General features: G+C 41.3%; 1 long non-coding RNA gene across 1 annotated transcript; it reads right to left on the reverse strand.

Moving 5' to 3' along the window:
• Nucleotides 1-238: 238 nt before the first annotated feature.
• On the reverse strand, nt 239-25,755 carry LOC114012150 (uncharacterized). Its single transcript, XR_003554450.2, has 4 exons — nt 25,584-25,755; nt 23,011-23,129; nt 21,972-22,063; nt 239-340 (listed from the first exon to the last, which is right to left on the reverse strand). It is a non-coding gene; the product is annotated as an uncharacterized LOC114012150 (long non-coding RNA).
• Between the last annotated feature and the right edge of the window lie 362 nt (nt 25,756-26,117).

Here is a 26,117-nt window from a genome sequence, read left to right on the forward strand (position 1 = left end):
TTTGGAACTCCCTCACTTGTCTGTACCACGAATGGTGATCCTTTATCTTTACCTACACCAGCAGTGACTCCTGCATGTAGCTCTAGAAGCCATGGTGTGATCACCAGTAGCAATAAAGATATGTGCTGCCAGACAAGGCAGCTCGCTTGCCTTAAGCCCTAACGCACAGGAGCTCTGCATACAGCAGCCATTGTCATTCTGTGGCCAGCATGGATTTTTCTTCCTTCAATGAATGTTCGCTTCATTCATTCCTTACCTCTTTTTCCCTTATTAGTGAGGGGAACAGCTTTTTGGTTGGCCTGTCTCACGGTAGCAGTTTACTTAGCATCTGGGAGAAATCCTGAAGAAAAGAAAAAAAAAATCCATTCCAGGAAGCAAGACTTGTGTAACGAGCATGGTTTCCATATCTGCTCCCTGACTAGCATTTCAAATCCATCTTAATAACAAAGCAACTGAAGTCTATTTGCATTTTATAAAAACAAACCTTGAAATCCTAACCTCAGGCTTTGAAATAGAATCTAACAGCTCACAAATTCCATGTGTCATGCTAATCTGAAGGCTCTGCCTACCATAAACATTTCTGAATCCACAACTGTATTTAATGCTGCCTCTGCCACACTTCAGTGGAAGAGGAGAGAGAAAGGCAAAGCTCTGCAGCACTGAAAGTAATCAGCCTTAGAATAACCAGCCTCATATAATCAATCTTAATTGTAAAAATGTTTTCAAAAGAAAAAGAATAGAGTAGAAGTTTGTGACATCAACAACAGGATTATGTGGACATTGGATTTGTAAATTCTATTGTCTAGTTAAATTACCCAATTCCCTCCATCTTTCCAATGACAGATTTAGCCAATTAACAAGACCAATAAACTTTATGATGTGTAGATTAGGATTTCAAAATTGATTAAATAATGTTTAGGAGGTAAATGCAATTAGGCTACATCACAATCCTGATGGTATTTCTAATTAATTTGGAGCTTCAATGTAAAAGACCAAAGGCCAGACGCTCAGCAAAGCACAGCTGATAGTAAGATAATTAAGTTATAACACATGATGCTCTCTCCCGTTTGGCCTTAATCCAGAACCCTAGCTTTATGCTAGAAGAGTTACTCTAATTATACACTACAAAAGGAGGACATGTCTCTCACTGGTTCTAAGTCATGATATGCACCCTTAATCCCTGAATCCACAGAATTCATACACAGCAGAGAGTAAAGAGCATCGGTGCTGAGTCAGACTAGAAGCCCATGTTGTCCTCTGTGGTGCCTCTGAGAGTGCTCAGCAGCAGGTGACCGGGGACATCCCTGCCAGCTGGTTTCAGTGGGACTTAAAATTAAGAGCAGGCTTACTTACGTAGGGGCCTGGATGCCAAGGAATGGAAGGGCCAGGGTGCACAGGCAGAGACAACTGCAAACAGTGAGACTTCTGCAGCTTTGCCCTTTGCCATTTCCTCTAGGGAATTAAGATCAATCTTAATTAATAAGATTATGATATTAGCTTAAAAGCCTATGAAGCTGTAGAACTGGGTATTTCCACATTCAGCAGCCTGAGGAGGTCATTACCACAAGGTCCCTGAATGCCTTAAAAGCTGTGAGCAACTCCAAGGAGACTAGAAAACTTTATGTACACAGATCAGGCCCCAAACAACATGAAAAGATGGTCACCTATTTCCATGTACACCAGAGAAGCTGTAGTGAACTGTCATTTTTCTATGGATACTTAATAAACTAGGTGCTTGGCTTTGATTGTTGAAGAATGTTGTGGTTGCACTTTATTTTTTAGGAGGCAATCAGCATTTTTTCCTTTCTCCCACAGAAGCTGTTGATATCTACAGCTTAAGCACCAAAGAGGTGTGAAGATGAGAAAAGGGCAGGAAAGGACAGAGACATATGTATAGCACATCTGTAAACAAAAATAAATGTATTTTTCACTTGATTGTATTGATATATCTGCTTACAAAGTTTGGGTTTCATCTTGTCCAGCTAGGTACATATAAGAATTATCAAGATTTCCCTTATAAGCAGTAGAGAAAAATAAACACCCCCAGAGGGCATTGTATCTCAGCACTGGCTGTACTTGAATGGGGTGGCTAACCCTTCAGAGGTGGGTATTGCTTTCTATAGAGAGATTTAAAAGGATGAGCTTAGACTGGGATGACTAGATTTTGGTTAGTGGGACAAACCCACCCAATGAGACCAAAAATATGAGCATTTTTCCTAAAGAACAAGTTGGTGATTAAAGTGAGCAGGAAACTGAGAAGCAGAACAGAGCCCTGCTGTAAGAATTATAGCTCATTTACATTTACCTTCCCATTCATTTGCTTGTTTGCAGCATTTAACCGCTATGTACTAAGATGCATCCAGGATCCTTACTCTATGTTGGCTAAGCAAGTTTTTGAGGTGAATGGGAATTTTTCAGAATAAGGATAAAGATAATACTAAGAATGCACATCTGGATTTCTTCCTGTGAGAAAAATAGGACGAACAATCTTACTTATCCTTTGCTGCAACAGATGAATGTCATCACCCACTAAAACCTACTTACAACAGGACAAGTAAAAAGAATTCACTGCCTTTGAGCCGAGCTTAGACAACTCTGTTCCTGGAAGTAAAAGTGGCTTCTTTTAAGATTAATGGTGCATTCTGCATCCATCAGCTTAACACAGGAAATGGGAAAAAGGTTTTTGGAAAATAGCATCAGCCTTGGGCAATACGTGTATTTGGAAGGCTCTGTAACGTGACTTTGCTGAGACCTTGCTTTCTTCTTATCGTATTTACTCAGAGCCGCTTGATACTTTATTCTTCTTTTTATCCCGGCTCATTCTCGCTTCTGCTTTCCCCTGCTACATTCTTGTAGTGTGTTATTTTGGAGGTCAGGAAAAAGATCATGATGCTTCCAGCCATGAAACTGCTTGATGTGTGTTCATTGTACCTTCCTTTTTTATTTCCATCCTTCTCATGATTTCTTGCTCACCTGTGACTTCAGTCTCCAAAGCTGGTTTGGCACCATGAGGTCCCCACCTATCCTTAATCATGATCTTTGTCATATTGATTTATTTTAAAAATATAATGGTGATGCAAGCTTCTTTTCAGCTCTTGTTTAGAAAATTCCCTTTGGATATCCATCCTTGAAAACTATTTGTTTCATGATAGCTGGAATCCATCTGTAGCCTCTAAAGAAGATGAGCCTACTCCTACGCAATAAAACTGGTATTAAAAAGCCCTAGTGTAACTTCACTGATTTCACAGAATCACAGCAGAGGAGGAATTTAAATCCACTGGGTTTATGCTACTCCAGAGCACAACTTGGTGTAACTTGTTCGTTAGTTTCAAACCCCTGATGTAATTTGTGGCCTGTACTTTATGTATTTATCCTGAAAGACTTTGCCCTACCCAACTCCGTCTAGAGAAACTCTTTGTTTCAAAGGCAAAACTACTAACTAGTGCCATTTTCATGGGGAAAAGTCTTTCTAGAGTAATTCAGTGTTATCATTCTGATTTGAATAAGTTATCCAGCTGAAGACAGCCAAATTTGTTTCTGGGAAATCTTCCGGTTAGTAAGTCGCATGGATGTCGGTGACGGAAAGGTTGGTCTATTTTTTCTAAAGGTACTCACTGTAAACTCTTCTCCCTTACTTGTACAGCTGATTTACAAAGTGGCTGCCTGCAATAGCAAGGGCCTGATGGTGAGCTCAAAAGCAGATTGTTACGTGTGTTCTCAGGTATTTCTGTGGTGGAATACGCCTTTGTGTAATACAGAGCTACTGTATTACACTGAACTCCCAGTTAGAAGTAAACATGCACCTAAGAGACATTTTCTTTGTCATACCTGTTGGTCTGAGTTATTATGCCTTCAAACTTTTAAGACTTACATACGTATTTTTGCTATTGCCATTTAAAGGTGGTGGTTAAAATAAAGTACGTGAGGTGTAGAATAGCAAGTTTCAAGTTGTTATCTATTGACAAAGATTAAGATGGCTGTTTAATCTTAGAGACCCAGATATGCTCAGCAGATATGCATGCACTGACTCTGATAAGCAGGCAATGACTAACCCAGGATTTCTCTGTGATGTGAGAGCATCATCGTTATTGAGGGTGGAAGGATCCTATCTGCCCTGCTCTGCTCAGCCTGCTATGTGATAAAGAGCTAATGCAATCAAACTAATGCAAGTCAGTCTTTGCAGCAGATCCAAGGCAGAATGTTGGCAGCTCACTTTTTAGACATAAAGCATACAAAATACAGAAATTTAGCAGAATGATGCTTACAGAACTGGCTGAGGGTGCTGTTGCTCAAAGATATTAAAGGAAAGGGCATTTTGCTATAATTTCTGAATTGGCATGAACTTAACCCCGAGTCCTTGTCAGTATTGCCTCCTGTGGCTGGGAGACTGGCGGCTGGGTGCAGAACGTCTACACTGGTGGTTCCCACACCCAGACCATTGCCACCAGCCAAAGACCTAAATCCCAGAGACCTTCATCAAGCACAATTCTGACGTGCTGCAGTGGTCCACGAAAACTGGCACCAACTCCTTATTGTTAGATGCTTTGGGACATCTCAAATATGAATGGAGCTATATAAAATTCAATTCTATTGTAAAGAAAACAGCTGTCATGAATTAAGGCTACATTCAGTTTTTGAGATGTGGACAACTGTCCAGTAGGGAATGAACAGAAAACTCAACTCATTTAACTTTAAAACGGAGATTTGTCTTCTCTTTCCCAGAAAACAGAACCCCAGGGATTTTAAATCTATAAACCACATATAGCATATCACCCAAACAATTTCTTCTGAGGTCTGAAAAACCCCTTGCTGCTAATTATTGGTTATAGATGGTTTGAAAGAAATATGTAGTTTTAATGCTGGGTTTAATTAAAATGCCTTTAATAACAGTCATGGATTTTGCAGCACAAGTGCTAAAAGGCCAAATCCTGCTTTTGCAGAGAATTGAGTTCAGAGGAACTAGATGAGCAAGCAGCCCAAGCCAGATTTGGGCCAAACTTTGCAAAACAGTTCTGCTTTTAATATGACTGAAGTCTGCTTTCCCAATAAGAACATTTTCTGGAAAGGAACAGATTTACTGTTTGAACTTTATCATTTCCTCGTCTTCAAAACAATAGGAGAGAAAAGGAACCTTTCCAATTTTTCACCCCTTTAATTAATAAGACATTCTTTGGCATATGACAGGAAAAATATGTGATGAATGTATTTGATAGGTTATGATTAATAGTGGTCTAGGGAGGTTTTAGAGATATGAGACGCCCCATAAACACGGAATTAATACCAAAGCGAACATTTTTATAATGTCCATTTTGGCACTCTCCCTGACCTAAGATGTTAGTAGCTTTATATGTAATTTAATTAATGCTTTAAAAAAATATAATGCAAACAGCTCTTTTCAAACCATAACAACCCATTGTATGACTTATGTGGGTTTGAACTGGCACAGTTAGTCAAAACATTCCTACTGCCACTTTATTTCCATAAACCATTTGTATTGTAAACTTTAACAGAAATTTCTGTGCCAGGTTTGAAGAGTTCAGGCAGAGGGCACTTTGAATATAGGGGCTGGATGTAGCCCGCTTAGCAAAATAATTTAATCATGTAAATAGTAATACTTAGAGAAAGAGGGAAGCTACACCAGTGGTATCTCTAACTTATAGCCAGAATCTGCAGCTAGATATATTATAGGAAAAATTAATATCTTTCAAGTCTGAAAATATTGGCCCTGACTTACCTCTCACACTGGTGGAAATTACAAACAACTAGTGGCATTAGTGCCAAATAATATAAAAATAAAGGGAGCTTTTGGCCTATTGTCCATCCTTTGCATTAAAGGCGATGTAGGTGATGTCTTCCACTTGGTCCTCTCTGGAAAGGTCCTCAGTCCAGAGCTATTTTGGGTACTCTGCTGAGCTGATGGTAGAGGCAGTCAACCATTGAAGAAAAGCCAGCTGAGACAAGTATGTGAAAACAGAAAGACGGTATTATACATGCTCAGTGGCTGCCACTGGAGCAAAATGCAGAAGGCGCGTATCCATGCAGGATGAACACCAAGCCCAGAGAGAGTCACTTAGTTTGAAACCCTGAGCTGGCCATGGAGTTGAGCTGAGGAGCACCAAGAAGAGGGACAAAATGCTGCATGCACTACAGCTCCTTCATTTCTGAGCACCCAGACCATGGTTATAAAATAGTAATATATGCATTAACCTTCCCCAGCCTCCAAAAGAAACAACAGAAGGGAGGAAAAATGGAAAGTTAGTACTGAAAACAGCCACCCAAGGGATGGTGCTGTTAAAGGAAGGATGGTTTCTGGTTTGGTTACTAAACCATCAATCTTTAAGGGACAACTGAGATGTCCAGGCTGTCCCTAAAAAATGAGGAAAATTAGAATATGAAGCTGAGGATCTTAAATCATGCTTCACCAAAAGTGTAAGATGCTTTGTCAAGGATGAGAGAACAAGGATATTGAAGGGGTTGTGGTGAAAAGATATATTTTTAGAGAAAAATGAGGTGGAGTAAGAGACCATGCCCTATGAGACCATAAAGCAGTAAGCAATCATGTAGCATCGGTAAAACTATTCAGAGTACATAAGTAGAGTATATTGTGCTATGCAAAAATATAGGATGAAAAAAATAAATATTTATAATAAGGATAAGGTCCAGCTTTTCCTGAGTATGATAGCAGACAATTTTCTTTATCAACTACGATAAAGTTCATTAAACAAGAGGGCATCTTAATTAGAGTTTGTTTTTATAAGTGATAAGAAATAAAAACTTGTTTCAAGTGGATCATGGGTTGATTCAGTTTAAATACAATTTAAGGATAAACAAAGGCAGTTTTATAATTAAGGTTTTAGATTTCAAATAGATAAAGACTGAAAAATAAAGGTATCTAATTAGTGAGCTATCCAAAAGAAACCAAGGACATGAGTGCAGAGGAAACATAGAATTACTCAGAGTCAGACAGATGAAGCTTATCTGGAATCCGTATCATAAGCAAAGGAAAAATCTTTGTAAACTTGTGGGGGAGCACTCTGGACAGAAAGAGGTAAATAACCACCTTAATGAATATACTAAGATTTTAGAAAAAGCCTTTTCAGGAGGGAAAATTGAATGATCAGCAAAATGAACTACATTAGATGTCAGGAAACATACAGGTAAAGTGAGAATCAATGAAATTCAAGCTGAATTACGAAACTGAGACAATAAGCAAAAAGCTGTTTAACCATATCTATAAGACTAAAGAAAAAGTAAAGCCCAACTGGAGTGAAGATGGTATAGAAATCAATGATAATTCAGGTAGAGTTTCAAAATTCTTCCTTGTTTTTAATAAAAACAACAAAATAGGGTAAGGTGGGTAATGAAAGAGAGATCCTCAAACTGGAAATGTACACAGCTGAAGCTGAGGCAGAAATCTCTGGACCAGGCAATCTCTCTTCTGGAACTGTGAAAGAACTGGCATGAGAAACTGAGGATCAGGTAATAATTTTTGTACCAATTACATTAAATTGGCATGATGCATCACGGTTGAACATAGGTAAAGTAATGCTGCAGCTTGTGAAAAGATAGAAGTAGCCCACTGACAACTAGAGACTAACCTGACTTTGAGAGTATACAGAGCATAGAATGAATTTTGAAAGAAAGTATATGTAGAGAGAAATAAAAAAATTATATAAAATGCAGTATGGCTTTACCAAAACTGAATCATGTGAGAATAAGCAAGTATATTTCTTTGGTGATAAAAATGCTCTCCTAGATGAAGGAAGCACAGCTTTTTATCTAGATTTCAGGTAAACATTTGATATGAAGCCGTAAGGAAAAATGTCATTTTATGTGCAGAAGATGAGAATTAGTATAATAACTATAAGGTCAACAGGGAACTGCCTAAAGGGCAGGTCATAACAGACTCTACTGAAAGGGAAATTATCAGGTAGGAGGAAATCTATTATGTGATGGATTGACCTTATGACCTATTCACTTAATGGTTTCATTAGTGACCTTGGCATGGAAAATAGTAGCAAATGAGAGATACATATGATGACATAAAACTGGAAAGCATGAAAAGAACCAGAAAGAAAGACACAGGTAACCTTGGGGGCTGGTGTGCTAGAAGTGAGATCATGTGTAACAGAACTGAAAGCAACACCCTTGCACAGAGGAAGCAAAGACACAGGTCTGCCTCCATCTGCCAACTACTGGCTAGTTTGAAACTTCAAAGACAGATAACTAGTAAGAAGCACATGGATACAGGTTGAATGTAGGCTATCTGCCTCCAAACCATGAATTTCTACTGGAAAGAAATATCTGCATAGGAGTGGACCACAGGATGGGGTCTGGGTCATCAACAGGATGTATCCATGGACAAACCCAGAAGCTACTGTGGTGAGTATATAGGGGAGGTACTTCCAACAGCAAGAGGAAAATAGTAACGCTTCCTAAGACTCTGTGGGAAGTCCACAGAAGGAATACCATTTTCTTTCCTGTTCATCTATTATCAAGAAAGAAGCATTGAAACTGAAAATAATGCAGGGGGACTTCTCAGAAGAGTGGGTAGACTACTTCCTGAGAAAATACAACAGGGCTTATTTAGGTCAGCAAGGTGAAGTTTGAGAAGAGGTAGGATTGTTTTCTCTAAGTACATTGGGGTGGAGAAAGGGGATCAGAGAAAAAGCTATTTAAGCTGAAGGACAGCTTTGGCACAAGAGCTGTGTACGCTGCCTCCTACTCAGAGCTGTAATTTTTTCAAAGAGTTTCCCACTAGCAGTATCTGAAGGAAGAAACCTCACTAGCTCATTATTAACCACTTTATGCAATGGACTTTACTTCCACCAGTTGCCTGATGTAGCCAGGCTGAGGGCTCACAGCCTGCAGGATCTCTTGCAGTCCTACACTCTGAAGTTGTAGCCAGATGCATCTGAGGTTCACTTGCACGGTTTGCCTCTGAGAATTTCAATATAACCAATTCCACTTATGACCCATCCTCATAAATATTTAGACACTTTGAAAATGCTGGCTTTGAAAGGAAGGCAGAAGATCTTCAGAGTGCTATCTCCACAACTTTGGCAGTATTAACCTCATCACAGGGATTTCAAGAGTTAATCAAGCTCAGAAACACTGAAGTTGAAAAAAGGAGCAAGGAGGGTGTGGGGCAGGAGGGAGAACTATCAAAAGAAGGCAAGTTAGGGTAAGACCTTACTGAGCCCTGTCCTTTCAAATTTCCTGTGCTTGACACATCATCAGGATGATGTCAAAGTGACTTAACCAGCTATGACACTTCATTCCAATGATGTGGCCAAGCAGAGGAAATTTGAAAGAATGTGGCTTATGGTACTGAAAACAATCGTTTAGAGAAATGCATGACTGCTGTTTTTCAATTTAAATGAATTTTAAGCCCTTTCTCCTGTCTCCTAAACACATATTGCACCACTTGAAATATTTGCATTGCTGCTGAGCTTGCCAAAGGTTGTTAAAATGGCTTTACTGTGATTAAAAGGCAGCCCTTAGTTTTGATGTGGGGACTTCACCATATTTTCTGTGGTGTATTATAGTATCTATGGCACTACATGCATAACTACTAAAAATAGAAATCTTAATTCTGTTTTTATTAATTTTAATACCATTAACTTGTAATAGTAGCACTGAGCAAGCAAGCTCTATGAGCCCAGAAGCCCCCGAGCTTACAGCACACTTGCCCGGTCACATGCCCAGTCACTGTGCAGCCCCCCTCCATACCCCTGGCCAAGCAGTTGCACAGAATCATTTCCAGGTGTGTTTTGAATGTCTCCAGAGAAAACGACTCCACAACCCCTCTGGGCACCCTGTCCCAGTGCTCTGTTGCCCTCAGAGTAAAGTTTTCCTCACATTCAGATGGAACTTCCTGTGCTGCAGTTCGTGCCTGTTGCCCCTTGTCCTGTCACTGGGCGCTGCTGAGAAGACCCTGGCCCCAGCTCTTGACACTTGCCCTTAAGATATTTGTAGATATTGGTAAGATCCCCTCTCAGTCTTCTCCAGCCTAAACAGGCCCAGCTCTCTCAGCCTTTCCTCATAAGGGAGATGCTCCAGTTCCCTAATTACCTTGGCAGCCCTCTGCTGGACCCTCCCCAGCAGTTCCCTGTCTCTCTTGAACTGGGGAGCCCAGCACTGGGCACGGCACTCCAGGTGCGGCCCCACCAGGGCAGAGCAGAGGGGCAGGATCACCTCCCTCACCTGCTGGCCACGCTCCTCTGATGCACCCCAAGGTCCCACTGGCCACCTTGGCCACACGGGCACACGGCTGGCTCGTGGGCAGCCTGTTGTCCACCAGGACTCCCAGGTCCTTCTCCGCAGAGCTGCCTCCCAGCTGGTCAGCCCCAGCCTGTGCTGGTACGTGGGATTGTTCCTCCCTGGGGTCAGGACCCTACACTTGCCTTTGGTGAACTTCATTAGGTTCCTCTCCACCCAACGCTCCAGCCTGTCCAGGTCTCCCTGAACGGCAGCGCAGCCTCTGGTGTATCACCTGCTCCTCCCAGCTCTGTATCACCAGCAAACTTGCTGAGGGTGCGCTCTGTCCCTTCATCCAGGTCACTGACAAGTCAGTCGAACAGGACTGGACCCAGCACTGACCCCTGGGGAACACCGCTGGCTACAGGCCTCCAGCTGGACTCTGTGCCGCTGATCACAGCCCTCTGAGCTCTGCCATTGCGCCAGTTCTCAGCCCACCTCACTGTCCACTCCTCTAACCCACGCTTCCTGAGCTTGCCTGTGAGGATGTTGTGGGAGATGGTGTCAAAAGCCTTGCTGACATCAAGGCAGACAGCATCCACTGCTCTCCCCTCATCTACCCAGCCAGTCATTTCATCATAGAAAGCTATCAGGTTGGTCAGGCATGATTTCCCCTTGGTGAATCCATGTTGACCACTTCTGATAGCCTTCTTTTCCTCCACATGCTTAGAAGTGACATCCAGGATGAGCTGTTCCATCACCTTTCCAGGGATGGAGATGAGGCTGACTGGTGTGTAGTTTCCTGGGTCCTCCTTCTTGCCCTTTTTGAAGACTGGAGTAACATTTACTTTTCTCCAGTCCTTAGGCACCTCTTCTGTTCTCCATGACCTTTCAAAGATAATGGAAAGTGGATTAGCAATAACATCTGCCAGCTCCCTCAGTACCCCGGGGTGCATGCCATCGGGGTCCATGGATCTGTGGGTGTCAAGTTTGCTTAAGAGATCTCTAACATGATCCTCCTCAACCAAGGGAAAGTCTTCCTTTCTCCAGACTTCCTCTCTTGCCTCCAGGGTCTGGGATTCCTGAGGGCCAGCTTGGCAGAAGGTGTTCAGTAACTTTGCCTTCTCTGTATCCTTCATGACCAGGGCACCCACCTCATTCAGCAGTGGACGCACATTTCCCCTGGTCATCCTTTTCCTGGTGATGTACCAGTTGGTACTGGAGATGATGGGCAATACCCACTTATCTGGCCAAATACTGTGTCAGAGCCTGAGACAGCAGGGACTGCCCCTAGGATGCCCTAGCAGTTGTCTTTGTGTAGGCAACTCCAAGGTGACTGTGTCCCACAGCAGCAACTGGCCTGGCCACAGCCAGTGCCTGCCAGGGCAGCTCACCTTGTCTCACAGCCCCCACCCTGCAGCAATCTCCACTGCCATGAGGAGGATGGGGAGACGCTGAACACAGTGGCTTTTTGGGGGTGCCAGATGTCGTGGACAGATGCTGCTGTCTCCGTCTCTCCCAGATCCTTCTTGAGAACTTTACATTAAAATTTCTTCTTAACCTTGAGCGGCAGTGTGCCTCATGACAATATGGTATAACATTTTCCAGAGCACTGAAATGTCTTGGAAACATCATTTTCAAAATAAAGCTCATTTTCAAAAATGTCTTAGCCACGAATAGGCTTCAATAACATGAGTCACAGTGTCTCAGCTCCCAAGGCACATCTGAAAACTCTAGCTGTGCTTTCATGGGTAATAGGAGAGAGCAGATTGTTCAGACGCCTGTTGAGAGAACGTGCGGTTTATCTGTGTTTGGGGATACTTAGCCCAAATCTGGATGCAGTAAAGTAACTTCTAGGAAGAGAGAGACTGTTACACCCAAAAACATATATCAAAGGAAACCTTATATATCTCCAAAAACAACTGGTAAGATTTCTTTTGGTCCTGAAAAAAAAGCTAGATAGATTTTAAAATGTTATGGGATAAATTAAAATAAAACAACTAACATTTATTTTTGAAGGTGGAGAAAAAGGAAGAATGAAATGCTCAGAAAATCGAATACTTACGTGACTCGATCTCTAAAACACACAGCAACTATATCTGTTAAAGAGGTCTGAGGACAAACACAGCTTCAGTACTTACACCTTTCTTAGTTACAAAAAGATAACTTTTATTTAAAGAATGTGAATCCTTTCTTTGCTTTTGCCAGTCTTTCTTTGTTAGATGCTGGTTTACAGTTTCACCTTCCACTGCTGTTTTAAGCAAGCAAAGCTTTATCTTAAACATGGTACATAATATGTTCTGCCAAGCCTTAAATACTTGAATTCATCTTATCTTTATGGTGACAAGCTTACATTTGAAATAAAGTATCAAGGCTTTTCAGAGTAGAGGCATTTTCAGATAAAAGCTGTTGCCTTTTTACAGCAGTTCTCAGCTTTTATCATTTGAAAAAGAGAAATACCTGATTATTGGTTAGCAACAGCTTTTTCAGGAATAACTGTTTTGGAGAAAAAAAAAGCCAACTCTATAATTTTACAATCTGACTCAAAGCATTGTTAATTTGCATAAAAAGTTATGTGATTGCTGAAACCAAATGGACACCACACACATGTGTCATCTGTGTTTGAAGTACCATAAAACTCCGCGTTGAGAGGAAGGAGGGGAAGGAAGCAACACAGACCAGTCTAGGACTAAGAAGAAAAAACTTTTTCCCATGTAATAACTTTTACAAATGGTATTTGTCGATGTCTTCCTTACTCATGTACGCTCACTCCCACATGAACTGTAGCTATTACAGTAGCCAAGAGCTGTTGGCCAATTTATCTTTCTACCAAAAGGGGTGTGATGTTCGATTCCCATAAAATCTGTTAAAAAGACGCTGAAAAGCCAAGTACTTAATAGAATGATACTTCCTTCTGAGAACACAGCCCTATCTTGGTGGCAAAGACCATTCCATCTCTCACCAGCCATATAGCAGCAGATTTGCAGTGCTTACCTGGCATAGGCAAAACAACATGCTGAAAAACATGTTGAAAAACCCAGGTTTTTGTGTTCAGGTAACACTAAAATGGGCTGCAGGTCTTTCAGTATGTCTGAGGTAAGGTCTGGTACTTTGTACTTTGTAAGCACCATGAGGACAGTGAAGATAAAAAGGATCCTGTTAAGCACGTGCCGTAGAGAACACGAACTTTCTAATGGAACTTTCTTTTTCTTAGAGGGTGTAATGGTATTATTTTGCAGTAATATTTTGCCAGGTAATTCTTTCATAACCCCATTGACAATTCTTTCATATAGGTGCTATAGAAGATTGTAAGCCTGACACAACATCTTTTAAAAAGAATTTGTGAGGGAAGATATTAACAGTTTTCCAAGCTTTTTCACTTCAGAACTCAGCTATGATGCTAATTCAGTCATAAAAATGCAGTGGAAACTATGTGCAACACGTTTGGTTTCAATTGTCTGTTGATTTCACTTGATTTATATAGATCAGATCTTTGCCAGTGACAGCAAAGATATTTTTTTTACTACCAATTGATGCCTTACACTAAGTCCTCAGAGTTTGTGTCAAATTTTAACTTGGTTGGTTTTAGCCTTGTAAAAAAAGAGGAAGAAAAATGTTCCAAAATCAGCTCCCCCAGACCTCCTTGATCTTACCTAACGTTTTCATATGAATGCCCCTGTAGGTCTCATGATCTCATTATTCATGAGCAAAGATTTATAGCATCAATTTTATTTCCAAATATGTCAAAGTGGAAACTAGCATTTCAGGCCTCTTAAAACATTACAAGAAATACGATGTTGAGAAAGAGGTGTAGAAGGAAAGGTAATAACAGAAGTCACATAAACCCCTGGGGAAACCCTGATTCCTTCAAGAAGCAGTATCTTTTTTTTTGTATGGAGCTTCATGTTAAATGAGATATTTGAAAGGAATTCCATACTGGTATCTCAAAGGGATCTGACCAGACATAAACATGTGATTTTGAAATGCTGCTGAGCTGGAAGGAAAGACAAGACCAGCACATCTGTGGATTCTGTAGAGACCAAGGAGCTTTGGGCGTCTATCTGCAAAGTATCTGCTGTGCACTTTTGTTTTGTTCCTTATTTCAGTCTGACACAGCCAAGATCCGTGGACAGGATGCATCTAGCTACTGGGTGACATAAGACTAAACTTCCAACATAAAACTGTTATTCTCACCCATATAGTTTTTTTTAAAAAAGAAAACAATACTTTTTCAGTGGAAAAGATTAAGAAAGAAACATGAAAACAATTATGTTCATAGTCTGCAGAAAGTTATATGCCTGCAAGCATAGTGCGTAACTGTTGTAGTCACGTCAGATAACCCCCAGACCAAAGAGTGACATCCTGCTAAAATAGTTTACTTTGCTGGATGTCTCCTCTGAATTCCCCCACTTTCTCTCTTTGTCTTATGTTTCTTTCCTCCTTATCTCTAATCTGATTGTTTTTCTAACCTGCTGCTGTTCAAATGGCTATTTTGAATGCTATTTTGCCCTTGTTCCCCATGCACTGGTGTCATAACTGGGGGACTCTCATGCTTGCACTTAGAAGCCACTTCTTGGGCTGCCGCAGTGTTTTTAAACCATGACAATCTTCTACAAACACCATTAAGAACCATTATTCACACAAATACTTTATCAAACCAGAGTTTCTAACATGGTCTTAGATTTCCGCAGCTGCCACATGATGCATAAATCACACAGAAAACAGGTTTGTAGCAAGATTCACAGTGATTCCCTTTTTTTTGTCAGCTTTTGGGCCTCTGGGCGCATTTTATACAAACCTATTTCAACCACCATATTTATATTTACAAACAACAGACCCTAAAGAAAGCAAAAGAAGCTGCTTAATAACTGTAGTTTTTAGGCAGGGAAGGAAGCCATCAAAGATATCCAACAGTTACACACCTCATTAAAGGCCCAGTGGAGTCGGTAATAACTTTTTCTTTTGATCCATCGGGCATCGAACAAAACCAGCACCCAAGGAGGAGCAGTCAAACGGGATTTAAAAAGTCTGTTAGGGAAAAAAAATGCCCCTAAAACATGTTAATTCCCCATCCCTTTGTGGACTATGACCTTGCCAGAGCCCTTCTGCTGCTTCTTCTTTAGCCCCACTAAATCTATTCCATCTCCTTTCAGTCAATGACACTGAACTGAGCTGTGTGCCAAGGCTGTCTAAATTGTCTTTCCTCTTTGCATGTGCAGAGCAATTTCCGCAAGATACGGTTTTGCTTAGTGCCTTGCATGACTGGGGATGGAACAAAAGAGGAATTCTGTGAGCTTTTTTATATTAAGCACTAATCCACAAAGATATATCTATAATCTTTATACGAACAGCCCTCTCCTTTTGATCGTAACTTAATGATGGCAAGTATTCTTTTTCGGTAGGTCAAATATGCTAGGTGATGCTTCAGATGTTCTATCTACTAAAAAAGAAAATGCTGCCAAAGGTTGCTGTTAAAGGTGAATCATAGGAAGAGCAAATTCAATCCATTCAACGCTGCATGTAATTACTACAGCAAGGATTTAGGATGCCATGCAGAAGTACTGTTGTCCTAGTTGGACAGCCTTTGTAATGAAGGTGGGAAATGAAATCAGAGTAATCTGTTTTATATCAAAAAGGCATATTAGTTGATAGGAAGCATCAAGATAATCTCTACTATATGTAATATCAGCCTTGACACTAGCCGCTCAGCAAGTGATACTTCAGCCTTTTAAACTCAAATTGGTCGAATGTGGAGATGGGAAGACATCCTTCCTATGAAGGAACCCAGGGAAAAGCTGGAGGAGTAAACTTTCTACCCTTTCCTCCTTTCTTATCTCAGTATAAAAAGGCCTTAGAGACTTGGCCAGTCTAAAATTACTTGAGCAAGATAAGAGAGGTAGAGGTCAGTAAAGAGAAGACAATTTGGTGGGATGCCATGAGATGAGTGTCAGCTGCTCCATATGGGAGGAGCATGCACTCAGGATGAAGAGTCGAGTTTGGCTGTATGCATGTTTGTTCAGAGAAATTCAAGACGAAGGAGGCTTTTTAGGTCACATAACCCAGAGAAAAGAGTTATGGCAGGGTTTATTCCTTCATCCTACTACCACTCTTGGATGAGCCAGTGGCAGAGTGTGTTACTCAGCAGGGTATGGTGCCACTAGCGCAGCTAACAGTGCACAGCCAGGGGAATATATGGGTTCCCTATCCAGGGCACAAAGAAGAGTTAAGCAACAAAAGCACATCCCTTTTGCAACCAGGGTGCATGCTCATGCTAGTTTAAACCTACCTTACTTAGCCAACTCCACCCAATATACCTCAGTGTGAGCTTTATCCTGAGCCATGCAAACCTCCTGAGAACCCCTGGGACACCCTTGGGCGTACCAACATCTGTACTGCCCTGCTGATGTTGCCACCAGCACCTGTGTGAGAAGGATTCATGGGGAGGGGGCAGCGGGGAGTGTACCTGCTCTTGCTGTAATCCCAGATGTCTCAGCAGTGTGGCTGAAACAAAACAAGCTCTCACCTTTTGGTCACTGGCAATCAATTCGATCAACGTTTAGTGTGGTTGCTTCTCACAAATTGGTATTTTCTCGGGATGAGTAGATAGACACATATGCACAGAAGAAGCAAATAGCTTTGCACTGAAGAAACCATCATCACTGACTCCAAGGGATGCCCACATAGTTATACTCACACAGTGGGATTTATAGAAACTGCAGTAATATGATGCTAGCCCCACTTATCTGTGAGGAATGAAGACCTGACAAGCAAGCCCCACCGCTTGCACTTGCCCAGCTCCTAAGTGAATCGTAGGGAAGTGCCCATCTTTGCTAACAATTCATAATCTTGACTCTTCCACTGCAGCCAGAGTCATAATTCTTCAATTTCACAAACTAAAGCTGGTTTTATCTCTTTCAAAAGACAGGCAAAAGACCTGCTTGCTTTTTAGCCAAGAGTCTGGCACATAATTAATCTCGGTTCATCTGGGAAACAGGTACAGTTCCAGCATCTGCCTGGGGACATTTGTGTGCATGTTACCCACCTCCCTGGGTGAACCCAGGTGTCCAACCCCTCCTTTTGGACTTGTCTTATTTTATTTAACTATTTCAACAGTGTTTGGGCACAGGAGGAGTGAACGGCTCCATATCCCCATGGTTTTATAGCTCAAATGGATGGGAAGAGGTGGGGTTCCACACCCACACTCAAGCCCATGCCTGAAGAAACACCAAAACCACATGAAAGAGGAGAAGAGATTACTCCTACTCCATTAAAATCTGAATTACTCTACATGAAGTGGAACTTCAATGTTCCACACTAGCGTGTATCCACAAAAGACCTTGTAGTGGCTCCAGCTCAAAGGCAGGTCAGAGCCTCTGTCAAGGAGATAAGAGATACATGGCCAACACCCTCTGAAGGGAGTTGGATCTGCCTGGCTAAGTCCCGACATCATCAGGCTGTTGATGAAAAAGGAGATAAATGCGTTCCTCTAAAAAAGTAATTGGATCTAAGGGTAAGCAGAGTATGACAGTTTCTGTTTTAAAACAGCCACAAATTGCACTTTGTAGGGTACTGTAATGATTAATTCATTGTTACCTGGCATCTTCATGTTAAGATTGAATGCTTTCCTAAAAGATAAGCCCCAGAAGCCACTGCACTAATGCTTTTGAAAAGAATAATTTCCTCTTTTGCACAATTTTCTGGATTCACAGCTTATGCTGTACCAGTCTTCTGAGCAGCCGATCGCATTGATGCCTTGTGGCCTTAACAGCTATTAAATATCTTCTAAAAGCTTATTGATAAAATATTAACCACATCTCATACCTTGTGTATTCAAAAGGAAATTCAATTTGACAAGTCTACTTAAAAATAAATAAAGTTTCCACTTTTACACAGTGCCCACACAGACTAGAAACTCCTTCAGATTTTTGTGTAAGTACATATGAATTATTCAAGAAAATGAACAAAATCTGATGTTCTCTGATCCTTCTCTCAAGAAGCTTTAAATATAAAAATTCCCTTGCTTTCTCAGAGTCACTTTCTTTTTGGTTTTTTTTTTGGGTTTTTTTTTTTGAGAACCACAGTTCCTGCAATGCAAAATCATTGTAAAGTACAGACAGTCTCCAAAATGAACAAGAAATGTGGTGAAATGTCTTCATAGTTCAAAATACCACTATTAGGCAAAGGACCCTTGTTCCATATGCCACTGCAAATAGCAATTAGTTCAAGTAGAAAAGATTACAACCAGGTGCAGGTTTTGAAGTGACTTTTGGCGGGAGGAGGGAAAGGTCTCTTTGTTAATTGTCTGTGGTAATTCATCAGGCATCTGAGGAATTTAGGGATATTCAACCTTTTGTGCTTAGCCAACAAAATACAGCCTACATGGCATCTGTGAACTGGGTGGAGATACAGAGCTTACTGGTGGTTATCAGTACACTGAAGTGAAGGATGACGTGAGGAAGAAGCATATGCTATTTTTTTTTTTTTATAGCACATCTATTTTGCAGGGGCTTTGTTGGAGGCTCATTAAGAAGAAAGGCAGGACAAGCCCCTCCAGTGTGGGAACCCATGGACAAGCTCCACTTGAGGGCCCATGGCAGGCAGCAGGCAGATGAGGTTACTGCAGCAGTTCCCTCAAGTCTTGCAGAGCTATAAATGACATTCAGAAAATGACAAAAAAAGGAGACTAACACAACAAAGTGTGCCCCTGGGAAGAAAGATACTCTCAAAACTTCAAAAGCCTCCTTAAAAGATTGGATTAACTTCTTCTAATCCTTTGAATCATGGGTAGATATGAGTTCAAAGGACTAATGTAATTTTATTATTACATTTAATCAAATATTTAAGTTAAGAAATAGGAACTGAGCTAATGGCAACCTTCTCTTATCAGCTTCCAACATCTGAAAGCAGGAATGAATTAATTAAGTAAATGTAACAAGCTTAGGGGTATAACATACAGCAGCAGCTGAGTCAGCTTGACCATCGGCCAATTATTGGGGTGAGATGTGCAGTTCAAGTACTACCAGGTGATTCAATGCACATATCTTGGCACTAACAGATAAGCCAAAAGGGATGCCCAGAGGGAAATAGTGTCATAAATTGGCAGGGCAAAAAGTCATTCACCAGCTTAAACAAAATGCTGTCATCAGGGAAGTTGTGCATTTAATCCATACAGCAGAGTAGGCTACCCTACCAAATGGAAGCAGATTTTGCAGGTTAGCTTCTCATTAAAGGAGAAATGTGTTTTGCCAGGTCCAGGCATATTTTATGCAACAGGCTTACATCAGGCTGTGTACTCCAACCCCTCATTTTCAGGAGTTTCAGCTCAAATACCAGTTCCAAATAAGAACCCATTGGCCATTATAAGAGAATTAAGAGTACAGAGTGTGTATTCTTGCCCTTTTCCATAGCTTCCCACAGGCAAAGATTTCTCCACAAGTGTGACAATAACGTAAAATTTCTTCAAAGCTTGTACATTCACTTGTATCATGACAGGAAATTGTAATATATCACCAGCTCCTCCATCATAATATATGTCCAAATGACATATGACTGAAGACTTTTCTATAAATTAACTATAGATGAGATGTGACTAAATTGCAGTGTGTTTCATCTGTGCACAGACATTTAAGTCAGTACAGTTTAAGAAAGGAAAATCCATTCTAACAGTGCAGGTTTCAGCACAAGCATTTTTTCTTAGAAGACAGGTAGAGATCTTCGGAGGTCGACAACCAAGTACAGGAAGGAAGGAAGAAATTACCTAAAAGATCAGGGTACATTATTGCATATTTTCAATTCAGTGGGAACCTAAGTGTTGCTGAAGGAAAGGTAAAGTGCAATATAATTTGAATTAATCATTCCAGGGGCTAGGGATTTCTTTTGTTTGCTAGAAAATTAAAGCTGCAGAACATCTAGAAGGGAAAGAAAAGGAACGAGTAAATAAATCTGATTCCTGTTCTGTTACCTCCTTCAACTATCCAAATTTGGGAAATGCATGGAAATGTCATGAACAACAACAACCTCAAATGAAAACCAGCTTAATATCCATGAAGAGAAGGCACTGGCACTATGCTGACTGGATGAAGCCATGTTACCCAGGTCTAGCACAAGACCAAGAGCTAGAAATTTCAGAAACACAGAAGAAAAATTTTCCTCTGCTTCAAGCCCACATTTTAAACACAAAACCCAAGTAACTTCTGGGTTTCCAGCTTTTGCATTGTTCCCTGGCTGTTTTGGGGGTTTTTTTTGCATACATTTGTATGTGTGCACATCATATAAATGTTAGTATTCCCTCTGATTTCATCCTTTCTCCTACATAGTTTCTGCAGAAAAACCAGGCCGTTGACTGCATGACTCTCAGATGTTGCCATGGTGATGGACCATGATGTCAGAGACACGGGATTAGGAGTTCCTGGCATCGCTGAGCTAAGGGAGAAGCCTGGCTCAGAAGGAGAAAACTCCCATCCAAACAGCTCTGACAATAGAAACAGGAATTTCAAAAGCAGCTAGCAAAGAACCCTCAGTAGTAAAGTATCCCAAAACAACCAGAAATTCAGTGTCAAAAATCTGTTGACTGAGAAGAATCCCAAAACAATTGGCATGGGAATTAATCATTAAAATCAGTCGAGCAAAGCCAGTGTTGTGTCAGCAGTAACTGTGCCATTAGAATCAAGATAATTTTACCCTTTTACCAGTAAAAGGAAAATACAGCTTCTTTAAGTAAATTATACAATGAGTGTTTATTTCAGCTCCACTGGTAAAGAGCTGAGTGCAATTTTAGGTGGATTATTCCCTTGGATGAAAAATTCAGAGTAGAAAAGACAATGTAGGAAGTACGTGTGTGAGTGCGCTTAAAATAATCAGACACCGCAGTTTATATGTGTGGGAATACTGTGCAAAACTGCAAGAGGTAACAGGAGATTTGACAATCAAAGCCCACTCCCACAGTCATTACTTTGGAACAGGAACAGATGTCAGCAAGTGAGTCGGCGGCCCAGCTTTTAGGGACCGAGACAGGACCCTCCCCAGCCCACAGCACAGCTTATCACAGCGCTGGGGATGAGCACTGCTGCTCTCAGCCAGCCGCCAGACCTCTTTCTTGGGGTGGGCGTGCAGCTGGCAAGGGGAAATCAGAAGAAATAAAAATAAAAATGGGGAAACAAATACAGGGAAGGAAAGAGCACAGGGGTCCAGAGCAAAAGTTGAAACTGTGTCATGTGTTATATGAGGGCGGCTTGTAATGAAATGAGCTGGCTCCTTCTCTAACCTTGAAAAGAGGGAACTGGGAGCAAAACGACTTGTTCCTCCACTCCTGCTTGGGTGGCCTTGCTCCTTCTTGCCGTTGCTATTGCAATGGCTAACCTACCTACGTGCCAACCTGACACACCAGGATGCCTCTAAATCAGAAGAGCTCTGTCTGCTTCCTGGACAGGAAGCCTTGATGACTTGTGTTGGACAAGGACGTGTGATGAGCTGAAGGACCTCAAGCAATATATTTTGATGGAAAATAAATAAACTGAAGGATACACACACACCCCTCCCCCGTTATGACTTCAAAGGTAACTTTAAAAAACAACACAGGAGTCAGCGCCTCTTCAGCACTGCGCTGTGATTTAAGGCATGTCTACACTCAGCAGGGAAGCACTGAGGCAAAGAACCCTGAGCTACCTATTTCCAGAGCTGAATGCTATATAATTAATAACTGGCCTTGCCTCGAAAAAGGGTGCAACCCCACATAAAATCACCTATATTGCAGCTGAGACATGAGCCAGTACCTTTGTGTGTCCCCACGTTGTGCCATGGAGATGTATCAGCCTGTCAAGAGGTTGCCCAGGGCTCTGTGCCCTGCTTTTTGGGGTGGACCTGCCTGATGAAAGAGTTATGAAACAACTGTTAAAAATTTGTGCTTTTGGAATTAAAACTCTATTTCACTTAACTAAATTCCAAGCAGACCAGCCTTTATTATATTTGGTACGGATGCTTTAATGACTTCTAAATTATTTGAACTGCTGGTAGTATTTTTGTGTCTGTTTTTGCAACACAGAAACCCTGGGCTATAAAACAGAAGCTGTGACTCTAGTGGACAACATTTTCCTCAGCATTTGTACTGCTCCTTTCAGTGCCAGTGAACTGTGAAGAAGCCACAGTCCAGATTAGCAGTGAGCCCTGTACATTGTTTTCTGCATTGTCTCTTGTGGTATTTTAAGCATCTGATGTATAGAAGAAAATCACCCATGTTGCTGGCATGCACCTATGTGTTGTTGCTGATTCTTCCCATTTTACTGATAGTACTTCATATTTCCCTTACACACGGAGGAATGGCAAGCACAGAAAATTATTTTAACATTAACCCCCACTCTTCAACAGCCTGGCTCCTTCTCAAGTTTGCTGGGTTTTTACTTCTGCCACTCCCAGCACAGCACTCTGCAGAAATGCAGTTGATGCAAAGAGCTGGCTGCACATTTAAATGAAAGCAACAGTGTGGGGAGTCAGTGCAAAGTCTGCTTGACCAGAATTAACCCACCAACTCAGTAAAGTGGGATGGGGACCCTTCAGAAAGGACTGCTGGGTTTATCTTCAAGGATGTTGTTCCCTGAAATAGTAAGGTGCTTCTAGTAGCTTCTGCCTGTAGTAAATGCTGCCACATGGTACCAGTTATGTCAAAATTGTTCTTGAAGTTGTGGTTGCAGAAAAAGCACCTATTCGTTCGTATTCATGTATCTTTTCAAGCGGTTTTGACCTAGCCACTAACATTTTTACTGTAGTTCCCTGAATAACTTAATCGTGCTTTGTAATAAATATGCCCTCACTTACAAGTTACTGGAGAAATGCTGTGCACCTGCAACAGGCCACAGATGAGTGTACAGGACAATCAAGTTGTATCTTCACAGCTGAAATGAATGAATTGCAGAGATTCCAGCACTAGAAAGTACCTACAAGGAAAAAAAACCCCAAAACTATTAAACCATTATAGCCAAAAGCAAGTGAGAAGGAATTTTAGTGACATTGGAATACATAGCAGTCAGAAGAAAAACAGTCCATTTTATCAGAAAAGACTTTGCTACTGACATCTGCCTCCTCTAACACCTTGCCGTATTGAAAGCAAGATCAAACTGGAGACCTAAATTCTTGTTAATTTTGGATGTACTGATTCAATGTCTTTAATTCTCACTGCAGGGACAACACAAGTTTGTTTCTTGCAGAGTGCTTACCATCTGTAAAGCACCTTGTACTGCACAAAGGTGAGAGTAGTCACTGGGCACTCTTGTGCAGAAAAGCTGATACCATGTGCAGCTGCTTGTTTTGCTCCTGGTCACCCACAGTTCCCAGAAAAATACACTCGGGTATTTTGAGTCCCTGATTAATTCCCATAATGCTCCTAGGATGTAAAGTGCGCCAGACCTCAAAGTTCAGTGTAAGTGCAGTTAAATTCAGGGAAACTAAAGCAGAGAGATACATGGTCTGATCCTCAAAATTACTGGTAGCTATCTCTAAACTTGATTAATTTCATTATTAATTATGCTCAGTTCCTTTAGGAATGCCAACTGTTGTGCAAATTGCTCAATGCTGTTAAAAAACTCAACTAATTGATTCTGTTTATCAGATTGATTTCTGTCATATTCTACTATAATTGAAAAAAACAAAGTTGCTGGTGGTCTTCTTGGCTTTGATAACCTAAAATGTAATAGCAGATAAAAATAAACAATTATCCTCACTAAAAGTTTTGAATAGATTAAGTATAATATTCGGGAATACTTCTTCTTGGGTAGAACTCTGAAAATGCATCACAAACACCAAAAATCACTGATGCTAATAACCCTGCCACTGTTTCAGCTGACTAAAAATAGAGGCCTGTGACAGGCTAAGAATAAAAATATTCATCTGGAAGTTTGTAACTCTTAGTCATAGTTTGATTTCTTAAATCTATCTTCAGTGCAAAAAATGATTAATATAAAAGCAAACCCAAAAATAAAGTTTTGGAGAGCTCTGAGGATATATTATAGACAGCTTCAGTAGGTGTGTATTTCTGGTCTAGTAAAATCATTACACTAAATATTTAAGACAGTAATTGCATTTTTGCCGGTGTGTAAAGATCATAATCAGTTATATTTAATCTACTTTTGAACTGTGCATTGTCTTCTAGAGGATTTACTTACAGCACTTCAACCACCAGCCATCACAAGGCCAAAATAGCTCATTCCCAGTGAGACCCATTAGGTCCTTGGCACCAAGGGTCTCATCCTGCAAATCTGCTGCTCCTGGGCCATACTGCCTCCTGGCAGAGACATCCAAGCCCTGCCTCATCCTGCTCCCAGCATATCTCGACCTCTTAGTGTGGCATTTACAGTCTGTACAGATCATATGCTCGGTAAGAGGGCTGAGGCAAACTCTTCTGTTCCATATCCCACCACAGTTCCTTGGGTCCTGCAGGAGGAAAATCTCATTCTCCCGACCACCCAGGGAGGAAAGCAGGGAAGGCAGCCCCGGGGTGGGTGGTGTGGGGAAGGATGTGCAGCTCCAGTCCTTTTGGGCAGCCCCACTAAACCTGTGCCTCTGGGGAAGCTGCCAAGGGCCACGAGGCAGTTGCAGCTGGCAGTAGCACAAATTGCTTGGGACTGCTTGTCCCCTGCCAGGGCAGCTGGGGCCAGAGGAGAGACTGTCCTTGCTCATGTGACATACCTCATCTGGAAAACACAGTCTCTATTAGTTTTCTCTTCTCTTCTGCTACCTTATAGCTATATATATAATATAATACATATATAATACCTATAGCTATTGCTATACAATCAGCAGACCAACTGCTGCATTTCTATTTACCAGGTATGGGCCAAAGCTCCACTTTCCCCCATTCAGGATCCCATTCCTTTGGGTTTTGTTCCCCACTTCTTTTGCCAATTGCAACAACTTATTTTCTAGGGGACACTTTTTCATCCCACCATACTTCACAGATCTCACAATCTGATGAAGTTCAACCTCCCTAGGACACAGTTAAAAGTTAACTGCCCCCTTCTTAGCTTTATTCTTCTTTACATTTTGGGGGAAAGAAAATGCTCATTTTTCTCCCTAAATCAACGAGACCTCTTTAAAAACCTGGGGTTAGAAATTCCAGCATGAAATCTTATGCAACAGTCAGGGAAGGGTGGAGATATAAATATCATAAAGTACAAATTCATCACTGAATCTGGAGCAAATCCACAAATTTAAAAGCCGATGGGACACTCAAAGTAGAGATAAACACAGATGGACAGCAACAGTGCCAGAGAGAAGGATTAGACAGGACCCATGAGTGACATTAGGGAATGGTCAGATCAAGGCAGTGCATTTTACTCCCACAAACGTCCTTGCTTCCCACCTCTTCCAGTAAGACAAGGTAATAAATTTCTTACCCCCCACTAAGAATTCTTGCAGCAGAGACCTTTTAAGGGTGCAGTCAATATGTCCTGCCTGGGTTTGTGCTTCTGGCATGTCCCTCTTTAGAAAACTGACCACTCCATGACCTTCCTGTGCTCTTCCCGCTTGCTGTGTTGTCACTCGGCTGTGGGCAATGCCAAAACTTCCTCTCTGAACTGTGTCCTAATTCCTGTGACTACCCTGGTCTGCTATGTGTCCTCTTCTAAAAAAATTTGGTTCTTTGGACCACATGTGCATGAGCTTGCTCTTTGGAATAAATTGTTTCACTGCATGCAAGGAGATTGCATGCAAAAATTCAGTTCTTCCACTAATGAAAATGTTGCTGTTGGTGACTCTACCTGGATAGCACCCTTCAGTAATTAAAAAATAAATAAAAAGGGGACAGGGACGGGAATGGGCATACGACATGACAACAGGACGATATAACCATGATATTGCTTCCTTTTCTTCCTTGCTTCTCCCTGAGGGCTTCGAACTCTCTGGGTGCTTCAAAATGTAAAAGGAAAGCT

Source organism: Falco peregrinus, chromosome 6 (assembly GCF_023634155.1).
Source record: "Falco peregrinus isolate bFalPer1 chromosome 6, bFalPer1.pri, whole genome shotgun sequence".
Lineage (NCBI taxonomy): Eukaryota > Metazoa > Chordata > Aves > Falconiformes > Falconidae > Falco > Falco peregrinus.